The sequence below is a fragment of the Taudactylus pleione genome, unplaced genomic scaffold (assembly GCF_031769625.1).
Source record: "Taudactylus pleione unplaced genomic scaffold, aTauple2 ptg000095l, whole genome shotgun sequence".
Classification (NCBI taxonomy): Eukaryota; Metazoa; Chordata; class Amphibia; order Anura; family Myobatrachidae; genus Taudactylus; species Taudactylus pleione.
In genome coordinates this window covers 16032042-16045663 of record NW_028284497.1, presented here as the reverse complement: position 1 = coordinate 16045663, position 13622 = coordinate 16032042, and the positions used below count along the sequence as shown (strand labels likewise).

Below are 13622 nucleotides of genomic sequence, written 5' to 3'. Positions count from 1 at the left end.
ATGGGAACCAAATCTTAAAACAGAATGCATTTATGTGTTATATACACCTTATACACATAGCCTGAAGGTAATTTTATACTATATTTTTAATAATTTATTTTGTGCATCAAAAAAAATGTGTACATACATGAAATTCATTTAAGTTTCAAATACACCTTATACGCACAGCATGAAGGCTATTTTATACTATATTTTTAATAATTTGTGCTGTAAACAAAATTTGTGTACATTGAACCACCAGAAAGCAAATGTTTCACTATCTCAGTCATTCTAAAAATATTCCGTATTTCGGAATATTTGGATATGGGACACTCAACCTGTATAGGACAAATGGGAATAGACTGAATATGTATTACTAAATAGGTAGCGTTCCCGCTAGGCTGTTTTAGCGGGGCGCGGCGCCCTGCCCTCTTTCTGGAAGGCAAAAAGCGCCCTTCTAACAGCCTACGGGAACCGTCTTCACCCGCAGGTCGCAGTGTCCCGCGGGTGAAGAAATGTGCGGTGACCCGGTCACCGCCGGAGAATAGAGGCTGGGCGTCTATTCTCCCTGTCTGCAGGGCTTGGGGGCTGCCCGGCGTGTCCGTAAGTGCCGGGCACGCCCCCAAGAGTGACGAAAAGGGGACGTGTCTTATAGACACGCCCCCTTTTCAATGACCATGCCCCCTTCTCGGTCGCACGCGGGACATGCCCTCTCTAGCTCTGGCGCCCTGCCTCGCGCCGGAGCTAGAGTGAACACTAAATAGGTATTATGACAACAAGAGTTCTAGAAATAAAAAAAGTGTTTAAATAATAATGTACTAAGGGTGAAACAGGAAAAGAGAGGATTGCGTTGCTAAAAGCAGGGGACACAGAGAAGTTATTACGCAAAGCTTCTCTACACAAGTAGTACTGTAGTGCAAGTTATTTATGTTCACCACTAGTAAATGGCTCTGTAGGGGGTGTGAGCAAAGGAACAAATATGCAGCCACAATATCCATTATATCACGGAGATTACAGCTTCAAGTTAGCCTTCCTTCTTACCCCCCTCCGCAGCCCTGTCAGTCTGCAACTCCCCTTTAGATTGTAAGCTCTCAAGAGCAGGGCCCTCTCACTTATACCATCATCTCCTCCCTACTGCCTTCAATAGCACCAAACCTTTCGGTTCAACCGCCCCGTTGCTTATTTGGGTATTATGACTATGGTATCATGCAGCAATGTTTATAAACCTTGTCCATGTTGTGCACTGTAAGTCTTGTTTTGTTCATACTGTTTCTGTACGTCACTGTGGACCCATTGTGGCGCCATATAAATAAATAATAATATGACTTTGAAACAGAAAATGGAAAATGTCTTCAACATCCCAGTAGTCTGGTCTAACTCATGCGGAAATACATTTGTGGCAAAAAAATGAAGGACTGATAAAATTAGCTGGAACAGCTTGTGGTGGCTTTGGGGGGCATTTATCAAAAATGTATTTCCAATGCGATCTGGGCACAAAGTTATCACCCAAGATCGCATTGCAAAATGTGATTTTGCCATTGGCATGTATCATCCGGCACCTGCAAGGAGAGGGGTTCCGAAAGGAGTCTGTCCCTCCCTGTGATGTACTCGGAGTGTTGCTGGGGCTCTGCGCAGTCCCGCTGAGTGTACATGTGTGGCCGCCATTGCCGTGGAGGGTTCCGCCGGCTAAATTTGCAATTTATAGCCCATAGCCTACAGCGTACTACCACCATCTTCAGATGGCAGTAGCTGTGGGGGGCCAATCTCCGGAATCACTGCATTCCGGAAGTTGGCAAATACGCAGCATCGCATCCCCCATAGAACCCTATGGGGGTTGCAGTTGCCGGCGGGAATGGAGAGATCGCAGCAGGTATCAGAGATATCTGCTTCGGTCCCTTTGTCATACATGCGGGAGATACTAAATATTTGCGGTTACCCCCCGTAAACACCCAAGTAAGCTGCACATATCTATTGATAAATAGGCCCCTTTGTGAGATGTGTGTCTTGCTAATTTTCTGTTCGCAGTCTATGGACGTGCAAACAGAAAACAGATACAGTAACTTGCGCTTGTGATAGCTGTAGCCTGCAGCTCACATCTAATTAAATCTATCACTAGGAGCATTGGCACAAAGTATGATATGGTAGCACAGTGGTTACCATTGCTGTCTCAGATACTCTATTCTACATAGAGGTGAGATTTAACCTAAGGATTTACACCCCGGTCGTGGGTGAATCAGCCCACGTGGGAACTGTCAGTTGCCGAAGCCAATCAACGGGCGCTGTACAGTGAGCGCTGACGCTGATTGGCTGATGGGACTGCAATGCCCCGTGAAGTCCCGGCAGCGGCCATTCGGGAGCTATCTGTATGTGTGACTACACACATACAGATAGCTTGTAGCGTGGATCGGGTAACAGGTTTTTTTGTTTTTTAATCCCATGGATCACTGCGGAGACCAGCGCTGGATGTAGGTGAGTATGAAATCTTCCTTACAGGGCCAAATTTGAAGGATCTCTACTGGACAAGGGGACAGAAACTTCTGGTATAGGTAAGTATGTGTGAATGGGTAGGTGTATGTAATAAACTTATACTAGTCACGGTGTGTGTGTTTTGTCTTTTTTTAACTATTTATTTTACAGTGAAATTACAAGTGCCGCATGTCTGCTGGCACTTGTAGTTCCACAAGTGCAAAATGGCAGGCATGCTGGCACTTGTAGTTCCACTGTAAAGTACAATAGTGTTACATTATTTGGCCCCCCTATTACCTCCATACCCACCAAGCAAGGGGTATGGGGAAGAGCCCCAGGCTTCAGCGTAAGCCTGTGGTGCTCGGGAGAGGGGGGACCCTTTTTTGGGAGGTCCCCGACTCCCCCGAGATCACCGGCTTGCGCTGACCGACTTGGGGTGTAATGCTTTGGGCCTGGAGCCCCGGTGATTGGGTCTCCGGGCTGTGGCATTACACCCCGGGACCTTATGTCATTTTTTTGGTAATTTTTTACTAATTTTTTTACTGGTTAACTAAAACAGGAATTTTCAGGAAATATTCTAGGGACCCCCCTAAAGATGTCTAGACATGGGGGATCACTATGGGTACCCCCATTTTTAACTCCTGAAGGAAGTCGGGGTTTCTAATAGAAGAGGCAGGAAAAAACACCTTGCAAAGCTATTTAAAAACCCGACTTTCTTTTGCAGGCAAAAACAGGGTTACCCATAGTGATCCCCCATGTCTGGACACCTTTAGGGGGTCCCTGGCATATTTAGTGAAAATTCCCATTTTTTTCCTTAATTGGGGTCAAGGGTCATTTTTTAAAAAAACAGGGATCATTTTTCAACATTGAATAGGTGTCGAAAAAAAGTGCATAATTGGGGTTTAGGGGTGTAGGCTTAAAAAAAATAGCCTGCACCCCTGGGAATGACATTTAAAAAAGAACTGTGTCAAAAAAAGTTTTTTAAAAAAATAGGGACACCCCAAAAAATGTATTTAAAATTTGGGGTGAAAAAAAAAAAGGGAAAAAAATTGTTTAACAATAGGGAAATAGGTTCAGGGCTATTCTGTATGTATGCGGCAGGTGTTTTGAAGAATAGATTTATAGCGGCAGGTGCACAAATGCAGAATTTTTAAAAACTTACTTTAGGGACTTAAAAATATGCTAGTACCCATTTTCATGTACCCCAAATTTGATGGGACCACTTAAAAAAACGAAAAAAAATAACCTAAATGCTCTTCTGCATCACTTCTTCAGTGTCGGGAAAAAAACACCTGCTGCGGCTATTTAAATCCCCGACTTTCAATTAAAGGCTAAAACGGGGGTACCCATAGTGTTCCCCTATGTTTTTACAACTTTAGGGGGTCTTACAATTATTTTAAGGAAAAATTCGTAACTTTAGGCAAATCCAACTTCGAAGTGTCCCGTTTTCGTTAATTTTATATTGAATACGGGGATAAGCGGGAGCGCGGCCGATACTTTAACGCAGGTAAAAACTCGGATATGAAACGTTAACTTCGACAGTGAAGTTAACGTTTCATATTGAATACCCGTTAGTGTGGATTTAAAAGTGATATTTATTACTTATGTGTAATAAATTATTTTAAAGCTATTTGAGGTGTATACAGATTTTTCAGGTTGCGCACCCTATATTTTTTACTCTGCAGAAATCATCCGCTCATGTAAAAAAAAAAAAAAGCAATATTAGTAGCTGTAGACAAAAATAAACAGGTTTAAATTAATTTTAGAAATAAAATTTTCAAAAGTACAAACTAAATAAACAAAAACTTGTTTTGAAGTTCTGACTGGGCTCGTTACACCACAGTCTACTCTAAATGTTGCCTTCCAAGGTAAAGTTTAATATTACAATTATTACCCATCCCTTAAGCTGACAGACCATGCTGCGACTTATAGTTCTACAGCAGCACGGAAACAAGAGTCTTGCCCTACACACACTCCCGACTCTCCATGTACACTACATATCTTTCCTATCGGCCCAAAAGTACCATTGCTTGACGACCCCTGAGATCAGCTGTATGTATATGTATATAGAAATAGAAAGCGCCCCCGACCCACTTACTGCTGCGCTGAGTATTCTGTCTGTCTCCTGTTTACTTCCTCCTTCCCCAAGCAGAAGCAGTGACACAGTGTCCCTCCAGCTGAGGCACAGCGACACCTAGAGCACGGAGGTATAATGCACCTAGTCACCGACGTTTGAGACATGATGACTGGCATATGCTACGACCACTGTTACCAGATCTGCAAGAATAATGAATCTTATTGCCCTTTGCCCTACCTTCTTTCCTACATAATATTCAGCACATGACATGTATGGACATCACTCTGCAGGAAGATTGTCTGTGCAAGTCCTTCCCACTCCTAAATACTGACACTGTGTTTAGTTATAATGCAAGGTACAACATACGGTGATTGTTATGCCTTTTACAGTTATTTATTTAGAGATTATTATTTTTAAACAATTAACCAGAGTATTTATTTAATACACAATTACATAGCGCTCATTCCCATTATAGTGAGAGTGGCTTTTAAAAGTGGGTAACATTTAATGGAATTAAAAGATTTGAATGTACTTTTGTGCGAAAAATATACTTAATTGTGGCATTATAAGGATGGTGGTTTAAAGAGGGAGCACTGTAGCAGAAAACCAAGTAGTATCTCCAGCGGTTGAGGACGGTGTAGCAATTTAAGTGAGATTTTATTTTAGGTTTATCAATTATCATGTCCTGTTTTATCATGTGATACTGTTTTTAAATGTATTTATTTTAAATATTTTTTCAGCAATTATTGTCTGTACTAGATAAAACATTTTTAAATTATGAAATTGGTTTATCCTGGACAGTAGTTTGATGTTTTGATGCCACTGATAAATAAAAACGTAATGTATTATTTAAATTCCCACTTGGTCACTCTCTTTTGTCATTCCTTTATATAATTGGTTCACTGCAGTGATTATGGGCAAGTGGTTTAAGGGCCATTTGGGCCTAGGGGTGAAACTGCTCAAGAGCCCATACTGTAGGAATGGACATCAACCACTGATAGTTAACAACCTGCGATGGTTAACTACTGATGGCCAATGGTTTTTGCCATCAACGGCAGTAATCCAGGGCCGGCTCGAGGCATGTTCGACCAGTGCAGTCGAACAGGGGTGCCACTGAATAGAGGGCGCACCCCTCCCAACATCTCGATTTTCAGCAGGACAGCCCCATTTTTCGGGATACAGTGTGAATCACGTCATCGGCCTCCCCCGCTGCGGGGGTTTCTCTTATAACCGCGGGGGGGGGGCGGAAGTGATTTTCAGGAGGCTCCCTGCCGAATCGGGAGGGTAGGCAAGTATGGTGTGTATGTGTAATTAAGCCTGTTTTCATACACCTAGGATAGGGCTGGTGTACCTGCATGGATAATTATGACAACTATCATAGCAACCATATGGATGGGGCGGTCAATATGTGCTGACATCTCTGAATCTGCATGTATTTCCAAGCATACATACAATGCAGCCGCATCTGTGGACAGCCTGCATGCAACTCTGAATCAGCCATACACACCCACGACATGCCCGTGGAACACACTCAACTAACCTCCAGTTACCCTCCTATTCAGCTGCCTGTGGAGAAGTGGCTGATATGCATAAGACTGAATCACCGGTAGCTGCTCAAAGTTGCGTATACTCGGCTAAGAAGCACATGCAGTGCAAGGAATAAGAAAAAAGATCTACACGTAACAGACTTGGGTACAGCAGGCCTTATGGGAGTAAACTGGAGTTAAATGTACTGTAAGTGAAATTGGGTTGTGCAGATGCACATTAAGGGGTGAGATAAGAGGAAAGTCTGAAATTCTGGCAGTTTTGCAGCGGAATTGCATCGCAAAGATTTGCTAAGCTCAAACCTGGTGCGAAACCGCAGATAAACTTTAGAAACGAACATTGAATGACAATCAATGTTTTTATCAGTAGAAAAACAGAAATCATAGATTTACTAAGGGGCCTGTTCAAGATGTTAATTATCGAGGTCCGATAATTAACACACTGGCTCACCGCTGAAACCGCAGCAATTCATCATTGCTCCGGCACTGAGACAGTTGATTCGAAAATCAGCTATCCCAGAAAGCGGCTTCACTGTGAATCTTTTCACTGCTCGCGAGATCAGTGCGCATGCGTGACCTACAGGTCACGCATGCGCACAAGAGCCCTGACGTCTGGCAGGAGGAGCCGGACGGGGCGGAGGGATTCAAAATGATCCCTCTTCGCAATCCGGGACTCCTTCCCATAGGGAAGGAGAGGGTAGCGGTAGCAAACTGAAGATGGCGAATGCTCCCGCAATCCAGCTCCAAAAAAATTATATTTTCGGAGCTTGATCAATTCTGTCCCAATGCTAGTGTATGCGGACAGCAGGCCATTCCGCAAGAGGAAGGTAAGCAGGATACGTGATGAATGGCCCGGACACTTAATTTTCACCTGCTTTTGTAAAAATTAAGTGATGATGAATAGGCCTATAAGCATGCTTCTCTGCTGCATATGCACCCCCCGTGGAACTTGGGTTCTTGGGTGGTCTGTGGGGTCACATCTCTGTCTGGCAGACATCTTACACTTACTGACATAAAAGTCTCATATATCGCCACAAAAGGGCTGTTAATGATAAATAGGCCCCAAATTGTCAAAGTGAAAATAAAGCCTGATGGGTTACTGGTACTTTTTTCTGTAATGGATCTCAAAGATCATTCTCTGATATTTCTGACTGGTTCCCACTGTCTAAACTTGAGAGAAAAAGGCTCTTTTAAATGCTTCTCTATTCTGAAATATACTGAAAGCAATACAGTCTAATCCCACCTCCAAAATGTAATCTCTTTATTATTATCTGAATTTATTAATTTTAATGATTTAATATGGGCACGATAACATTCTAGATAGGGGAAATAAAATCTCTTTCTCTATATCTTATACTGTTTACAATTTTGACAGGATGAAACTTTCATATACTGTACAACAACTGCCATAATGTATATCACCTTTAGGACTAAGCTCAACTGCACACTGTAGCTGCTTGTGACATCACAGTTACTGTTGACATCTACTTGTACAGCTGCTGCAACCCTTGAAGCTCTGTTTTCAGAAACTCCAAACTGAGCAGTCACATCTTGTGATATTGCAAGTTTGTTTTATTCTATAAGGGCCCTTTTGTTGTCTCCTGACATAACATGGGAACTATTAAGAGAAAAAAAAACTCCAGACTGACCAGGGAGACAGAAAGACCAAGGAATACAGACCAAAAAAGCAGAGAGACGCAGAGGAATGCAGGCAGGTCAGACAAAACCAGCCAAGAGAGAGGCGAGTGCATTTGTTGCAGGTGTAAAGAGAGGCTGAGACAGGTTTGCTGGATTTCTAAAAAAGAAAAGAGATCAGTTCATAAGAGCATGCAGCAGATGTCCCAGATTTTGGCGAGTGAGACACAGGAGAAACTTTGAAATTGCTGAAGATCCAGGGGAGGGTTGCAGTCATTGGGCGTCCAGACAAACCTTTCAAAAAAAGGGATGACCAAACAGAAATCACGCAAAGCAGCTATACAGAGATGCTGGGACAGGTTTGCTGGATTTGTAAAAAAGAAGAAAAATCAATTCATAACAGCAATTAGCAGATGCCAACCAGGCATCCCACCAATTCAGCAAACTGCAGAAGAGAGCTGCACTATGCCAACCAGCCACCAAAGCACAGAGACTGTTCCTTTAACAGTGGAACAATTTACTTTCCACTCACTACTTGGAAAGGGAGGTTATGGCAAAGTGATGCTGGCAACAGATGCTATTTGTTGGGAAAGAGGGGCAGTTAAAATCTTAAGAGTGGCAGTTAAAATCTTAAAGAAGAGAGCATTAATTAAAATCTTAAAGAAGAGAGCAGTAATAGAACATGACAACAGTTTGGTTGAGCGTTGGGTCCTTGAAATGGCACATGAGAGCATTTTTCTGATCCATGGTTATGCAGCCTTCCACACAGAGAGCTATTTATACTGAGTAATGGAAGTGGCTGGCAGAGGGGATCTGTTAGATTTTGTGAAAGAGACCTTGTTGGTAGATCCAACTACAATAACATTTATAGCTGATGAACTGGTTTGTGGATTACAGTTCATGCATTCAAGAGGAATGATTCACCGAGACCTAAAATTGGAGAACATTTTGCTAACCACAGAGGGTCATGTTAAGATCACAGACTTTGGTCTGGCCCTATTGAATGCATACGGAGAAACCAGTGGCAGAGTACTTGGTGGGACCAATGGCTATAATGCTCCAGAAATTATAACTTGCCAGCCATACAGTGCTGGTGTGGACTGGTTTGCATTTGGTGTTATTTTATATCTACTCACCCTACGAAAGTATCCTTTTAAATGAGAGTCAGCTTCACTGGTAAACACAATCATCCTTATACAAGAACCAACACATTCAGGGCTTACTGATTCTGTAACAAAGGACATATTAACAAAGATCCTGTGTAAGGAACAGTCTCTCCAGCTCGGGGTAAATGGCAATGTGCAAGAACACCCCTTCTTCTCTTTAATTAACTGGGCAGCAACAGGGACTGGAAAAACAGTATCCCCAGTTACTCTGCACAAGGAGTCCATGGATCTAGATGAAAAACAGCAAATTCCTGTATCCCATAGTGAAGTTTTCAAAGAACCAATTACTGCCACAAACCAGAGGCTTTTTTTACAACATTCAATTTGTGTACCCTAAATGGAGTAAAACTTATCACAATGTGCCAATGGAAGCAGACACCATTCCATCAGATGAAGACCTGGACTAACAAAAAATAGAAAAATCTGCAGTTCTAAAAACATCTTATTCCTGCTGTGTCTGCTGCCTACCCCGACCTTGGCTACATCCCTGGAGATGCAGTTTGCTGCCTGCCATGACCTCAGCTATATCCAAGGAGATGCACTGTCTACCGCATGTTCCAACCTTGGCTATAGCCCAAAATATGCACTGTCTACTGCCTGCCCCAACATTGTCTATGACCCTGGAGATGCATTGTCTGCCGCCTGTCCCAACCTCTGCTACATCCCAGGAGATGCACTGTCAGCCACCAGCCCTGACTTCGACTCCGTCCCTTGAGATGCATTGTTTGCTTCCTGTCCCAACCTTGGCTACATCCCTGGAGATACACTATCTGCCGCCTTCCTGTACCACAGCTATGTCTCAGGAGATGCACTGTCTTCCACCTGCTCTGGCTACATTCCAAGAGATGCACTGTCTGCTGTCTGCCACAACCTCGGCTAAATCCCAGGAGATGCACTGTCTGCCGCCTGCACCAACCTTGGCTTTGTCCTTGGAAATGCACTGTCTGCTACCTGCCCCCACCTCGGCTATGTCCCTGGAGATGCACTGTCTGCCACCTGCCCGACCTCGGCTTCATCACTGGAGATGCATTAAATACAAAAAGAAACAGTCATTAACAAACGGCGCTAATCAGAAGGTCCATACAGATAATTATAGTCTTTGTTTAGTCTCTGTCTTCTTGTCAATCATCCATATGTATATCCATATGTATATAAAGGGATTGCTCTGATGTTAGTCCAATATTATCTCTCTGCAGGATACATATATAAAGAAAGAGAAGGAGAGAAAGCGCTATATGGTGTAGTAGATTAAAAATTTAATGACATATACTAAAATTAATTTCCAAATATAATTTTCACAACAATCAAAAGGTTTTTCACATATAGTGTGCTCTGAGATCACTCAGACTGAAGAATATAAGAATTGGAACCGTACCCTGATTGGCACCAGATTTGGTGCTTCAAGAGAGTATGTATGGGAAGTCTCCGGATAAACCGCCCTGCTCCCTTCAAGCCTCTGGTTTAGCCAGCCGCACACAGTCCAACGGTTTCATTAGCAGATAAATCCCAGATTCCAACACATTTCGAGTAATAATTACTCTTCCTCAAGGTAATGTGGGTTTTACTGCTGTCCATCTGCTATTTATGGGTCCCTTGACCCGGAAGTGAAAAAACACACCTTATTTACAAGTTCATATTTGTACTACATATAGTGACATAAAACTAAAATTCCACTCATTTATATATTCAGACTAAAGATGCATTGGCTACTTCCCAGGAAATGCACTATTGATTCTTTTACTGAACTATATACATTGCTTAATTATTAAAATACATTTTAAGAAATAAATAAAGGTGTCTTGCTTAAACATGTGAGATTTTACTATGCACTAACCCCAAATCATGATCAATGTGGAAGGAATAAGGGCAAAGCATGGTAAGGCTAAATGAAGCTTTATTCCTAAAAGGTCAACAGAGATGTGTTTAGAAATGGTGTGCATTATATCAGAGCCATAACTACTTTTTGATGCCCTGTGCCAGAAAGAGCATCGGCACCCCCCTCATTTTTCAAAGGGACATAATGCACCCAAAAAAGGGCCATTGCTTCATGGGGAAGGGCCAGGGAAGAGATAGAAGAGGCCAGGAGATGCTGGGGATGAAATAAGAGGAAGCTACAAGCAAGAATGATAATAAACAGAAATTTGACAGGCCCAAACAGCGCCCCCTGACCTGTGGTGCCCTGTGCAATGGCACCGGCCGCACTACCCTAGCTACGGCCCTGCATTATATAATCTATCGGAAAACATAGAGGGCCTCATTGTGAGGGGCACGTAATGTTAATACTGTATGCAAGCAGCCGATGTTTTAAGTCTGTGAACATACTGTAAATATGTTGAGGTCCCCTATCCCGAGGATTTATCAGCCCTGGTTCCTGTAATTCTCCAAGTCCCCGCATGACCTGTAGTCCCACCCACTGAACAATATTATTTCTAACTTAACACATTACTTAACACATTAACCATGCACCCACCACCACCAGGGTTACAGGGAATAGTCCACAGCTGGATAATTCTCAAGAGAGAGGACCCCATTTTATTTTTGAGGCAGGTCTATTGTTTGGGTGATTTATCAGTCAGGTTTTTGTTTAATTTTTGTTAATTTTTGAGCATGTGCCCATAGTTGCCGGAACCTGATTAGGAGACAAGGTCATGTGATCGCATATGAGATGGTGGTGCCTATGTCACAGAATAGTGTGAATCGCCAGGAGAAAAACACCAGCCAGGAGTGCAGTTGGATGACCATATACCTCAGGAATGCTGAAGGCAGCCAGGAGGGACACTGGTTACTGTGAGTTATATCAGCCAGACCTGGTAACAGGGACTCGACCCTGATGTGTGACAACATTCTTATATGACTTAAAAAGTTGCTTTCGGTATCATTTACATAATACATGGATAGGGCTCAAAGGAGCTGTACATTACCAAAACATTTTTTAAAGTCTAAATAATTGATGGGATGTTCCTAGTGTAATAGTAAGCTACATGTACAGTTGTCTTTTTACTTTAACTGGTATGTGCACCCTGACCACAAATCTATAAAATACCATGCAAGGCATCTGGTCACTAATACTCCTTTTCCACCAAAATTCCGGGTCTGACCCAGAGTTGGAACAGAGAGTCTGATTCTTAGAGGACACTACTAATGTGCGAGGGTCCGGGTATCTCGTTTTTTTTTTTTGCCAAGACCCTGGACTGTGTGAAGAGGACCTGATCCACGCATAGGAGGAGATGAGTATGGAATTTTTATTACAGGTATTCCCCATTGGATTATCTCCTGGAGAAGAGGACAAAATGGCTTCAGGGATACTAGGTGAGTATGTGAGATAGTGTGTATGCATGTGTGAGTACATGTGTGTGTGCATGTATGTTTTAATCAAATTATACTTTTCTACGGTGTGTGTTGTGTGTTTTTTAATATTGCTTTTGCTGTGGAACTAAAAGTACCAGCAAGCCCGTAATGCCCCGCATGCTGATACTTATGGTTCTCCAAGTACCAGCATGCGGGGGAGTCTTGCTGGGAACTGTAGTTCCACAGCAAAAGCCAATATTTATATATTCATATGCATCACACTGTACATAATGAACCCAGCACCCACCGCCAAGGGGTGCTGGGGATAGCACCGGGCTATCAGCCTGGGCCTGGGGTGCCCTGAGGAGGGAAACCCCTTTATTGGGGTCCCCAACTCCCTAGGGATCCCCGCCTGTGCTGACTAGCGGTTCAGAAATTATGCTGCAGCGGGGGGGCTCAGTTAAAGGGCTCCCTTGGCTGTGGCATCACCTCCCTGCTAGGAGGAGTCCGGTGCTGGTTCTGGTAAATACAGGGGGGCCCTATGTATTTTTCCCCCTGTATTTCCAGAAGCAGGACCGGCTCAGACTCCTGTGCTGGTTGCGCTAAATACGGGGGACCCCTAAGTAATTTGTCCCCCGTATTTTGGCAACCAGGACAGGTTCTGAAAAGCCTGGTGCTGGTTGTGCTTAATACGGGGGATCCCTACATCGTTTGTCCCCTGTATTTAGCACAACCAGTACTGGGGCTCCAAAGCCCGGTGCTGGTTGTTTTCTGGGGGGTGGGGCCACAACATTTTTTTTATTAAACACAGAAGCAGGTATCATGGATCTACCAGATCCAAGCCTGCATTGTGTGCTGCTACCTCCCCCGGGTACTAGCGCCTGCCACACTGCCGCCCACACTGCCGCCATCACCGCCGCTGCTAAAGCCCGCTATTATCCCCGGGTTCTGGCTGCAGCTAACGCCCGCAACCCCCCCACGCCTTTCCGCCGGCTCCCTCTGCAGCTAATGCCAGCTTCTTTCCTCCAAGTCCTCCACCGCTAAAACCTGCAAATGACGGCCATCTTTGTGCACCCAGGTGAAGCCACAGTTATTACACCTGCTGGAGGCTCCTACTGCGGCTGCGCAACAAGTTGAAAAGTCCTATCTCTACAATGGCACATTCTTGAGGTAATATTTTAAAAACTGTAACTTTCTAATTTACCTGAACCCCAAAAGCACATACCCTGGCACAATAGCTACCTAATAAAACAAACCTCAAGTCTAAATTCCACGACTACCCTGAGTTTTGCCTTTGCAAAAAAAACCCATAGACTACGGCAGAAAAGTGGTTCTAATTGAGAATGTCCGAAAAAAGTGACAGTTGGAGCTTTAGACTACACCCAAATCCTCATTTTTTATGTTTTTGCCCTGAAATTTGGCAGTCAGCACCCAGTGACAGTTCTACCTGGCCATGCCAAATTTCAG

At 43.5% G+C, this 13622-nt stretch overlaps 1 protein-coding gene and 1 pseudogene across 3 annotated transcripts in view; one reads left to right on the top strand and one right to left on the bottom strand.

Moving 5' to 3' along the window:
• LOC148526640 (E3 ubiquitin-protein ligase RNF31-like) overlaps window positions 1–4666 on the bottom strand; it is a 63114-nt gene extending 58448 nt beyond the window's left edge. The window contains exon 1 of one of the 3 annotated variants that reach the window (XM_088470018.1): window positions 4544–4666. The gene's annotated coding sequence lies outside the window, so the exon portion shown is untranslated. The remainder of the gene's footprint in view (window positions 1–4543) is intronic. The other 2 variants (XM_088470016.1, XM_088470015.1) reach the window with 2 other exon arrangements.
• A 3105-nt stretch (window positions 4667–7771) lies between these two features.
• Window positions 7772–9274, top strand: LOC148526639 (protein kinase C delta type-like; annotated as a pseudogene).
• Window positions 9275–13622: the final 4348 nt, after the last annotated feature.